Genomic DNA, 2,894 nt, shown 5'->3' with positions numbered 1-2,894 from the left:
GTTGCTACAAAAAGGGAGCCTAGAGCAAACCAAGCAGGAAAGAGGAAAAAAAAAACCAACCCCTTCCTCACCTTCTACAACACAAACCTACCCCCCTGTGTATGAAATATTGCCAGGGCAGAGCTGACTCAGCTGTTTGCTCTTATAGTTAAAAGGTTACTGAAGGGCTGACACAGGGAGATGTAATCATCCAAAATGGGGAAAACCTGGTAAAACAGGTAAGTGAGGAGGCAAGTTTTAAAGGAGCAACAAAGAATTAGTCAATTCAAGGCCTTAATCCTTAACAAAATAACCACTGTGGTGCAGCTGCCATAAAATCACTTTATTTTTCCTCTCATGTGAAAGAAAAAAGGAGTTTTGGTTTAAAATACTAGTAGTATTTAAGAATGAAGCATGACATTTTCTATGTGAAACTATATTACTAGTGTTGAACAAGGATAAAAGAAGAAAGAATATATGGAAGTTTCTATAAACCCTCATCAAGTAGTGTAAGTAACTGGTGTCAGAAGTGAGATGGTTACAGAACTGCAGGCTAACAAATATAAGACAAATACATCAGCAGGTGCTGGTGTGTTTCACTGTAATGCCTGTTAGGAGAGTATATGAAACTCTTGGATGAAGGTGCATGTTAGAATCACAGTCACTATTCAAGTGTATATCCCTCATCTTGAAAGTTATGTACAATTTACAACTTTCTTTTAAAGAGATTCATACAAGGCCATAAGTATCTACTATCTTGGATTTTATACTGAAAGCTGAATGGTTTTTGTGGAAGTAGAAATAACTACAGTGATTCAGAAGTAAGTGCTTTGCATATAAACAATAAAACAGGGGGGTTGGAGGAAACAAACGTGTCACCTTTATGAACCTGCAAGTCTTCCCTGCAAGAGCTTCCCTTCTCACACAGGACTATTTACAGGGGATGGAAATTATCCCAGCAATCAAACGGTGTGATTCCTTTCAGGCAGGTGGTGAGCAAAGAGTGGACGTGGGAAAAAAGCAGCAGCAGGGGGAGAGCAGAGAGGCCAGGCAGGGCTCAGGCTTCCCCTGCAGCCCTGGCTCTGTTCAGAGCTGTGCTCAGGGCTCGGCTGGCCCAGCCTCGGAGGAAACAACCGTAATTATCACAGTAATGAGTGTGCTCAGCCCGTTTGCTGTAATTCTGCCTCGTGTCATTAATACAGTAAATAACCACACAGGGAGCCCTGTCTTAAGGGTAAAAATAAAGGCTGTGCCAAGCCCGAACCATATGTAGGTTGCTGTTTGCTTCTCAGCAGCTCACTCTGTAGATAATGTTTTCTTTGTTTTGCCTTTCATTATGTTAGTAAAATCTCCATTTCCAGGGCAGATGCCCACGTCTCCCCCCGAGGAGCCTCGTGTTGCCCCAGCCCTGCCACTTCCAGACTGACAGGAGACAAAGCTGGATCTTAGGGAAAAATTCCTGCAGCCCTTGCAGCTCTTTTGCTAACCCAGAATTCAAGGTTTAGCAAATAGGAGGGTGTTGCTTCTGTCCCCAGCAGATTATGACCAGTTAATAAACTGTCCTATGAACAAAGGGCCACTGGTGTTCCAGAGGGCCTGGGGACACCCCAGCACTGTCACACCAGAGCTCCGGAGCTGGTGAAACACAGGGTGAGGATACACAAAGGCCACTGCCTGAGGAATTACCCAGGGATCCTATTGGGATTACTGGGCTGATTTCATGGCCTTTAAAGATGACCTTCAAAAGAACAAGCTGAGGAGAAGGAGCAGGGTAATGCTGCTCTGGGTGTTCTGAAATGAGAAATCTGGGTCCCAGCTGGGTTTTCCTGGGAGGACAAATGAAGAAGGAGCAGGTTTAACATCAGCAGGGCCAAAGAAGCTGCATGGGCCTCTCTGACAAGAGCAAATGAGTTTTTCTTTGAGCATTGGGGTTTAGGGTTTTTTTTTTTGTTTGGTTTGGCTGTTTGGGTTTTTTTTTGTCTGATAGCTGTAATTGATTTCAATATTTGTCATGTAGTACAGCAGTGGAAAGGAAAACTTTCACAGACAAGTTGCAAAAGCCCCTGGCTGCTAAAAGCTGTTAGTTAGCCTGGATATGTCAAAAAACAAAACAAAACACATTAAAAGGGAAAGGTAAGACTTAAATCTTTTAAAAATTGGTTAAAATAAAGTTGTTTCGGGTTTTTTGTTTGTTTGTTTTTGTTTTTCCTGAGGATTAATTCTTTTCAAGCCTTACACAACTATTACTGAAAGAAACTCTCTCATTCCTGTATCAGTTAGAAGCCTCAGTGGAAAGGCATCTATCACATCCCATGGATTATCCTTACGTTTCTGCTTAAGCTTGGATCACTGAGGCAGGAGCTCTGCTGCAGCCAGACCACAGTGTTGAGCAGCAGCCCTGAACATTGCATGCAAGCTAAAAACCCTTCCATGCAATAATTAACACTCCCGAGGACGTAGCGGGACTGTTGCACTGCACACACACACACCCACCCACACACCCACACACACACCCACACCCACACCCTGCTCAGCAGTCAGCACCTCAGCTCACCAAAACACTCCCCTTTATCTCCCTCTCTCTGGTGCTGTGACACATCGAAACAAAACCACTATCACTTCCTTTTGCTGTCTTCTCACCAGACATAAGATGAATTATGACCGATTAAAAATTAAATCCCCTGCCTTGCCCGTGGTCACTGTACTTCTCTGACTCAGAATGTGCAGCTCAAATGCTCTGTTACCTTCTTCCTCTGTCACCTTTCATCTGGGGATGATGGGCTCACTTCTCCTGGGCTTCAGCATCCAGCTCTGGCATCTGGTCTGCGCGGTGCCGGCTGCAGAGCTCCAGCCCAGCTCCCACCTCTGCTCCACGCTGCCCACCTCTGCCTCAGCACCTCTTCTGTCCCTCCTTC

The sequence above is a fragment of the Chaetura pelagica genome, unplaced genomic scaffold, assembly GCF_000747805.2.
Source record: "Chaetura pelagica isolate M959 unplaced genomic scaffold, ChaPel_1.0 scaffold294, whole genome shotgun sequence".
NCBI lineage: Eukaryota > Metazoa > Chordata > Aves > Apodiformes > Apodidae > Chaetura > Chaetura pelagica.
The sequence above is the reverse complement of the archived record's forward strand: the minus strand, read 5'-3'. Positions refer to the sequence as shown.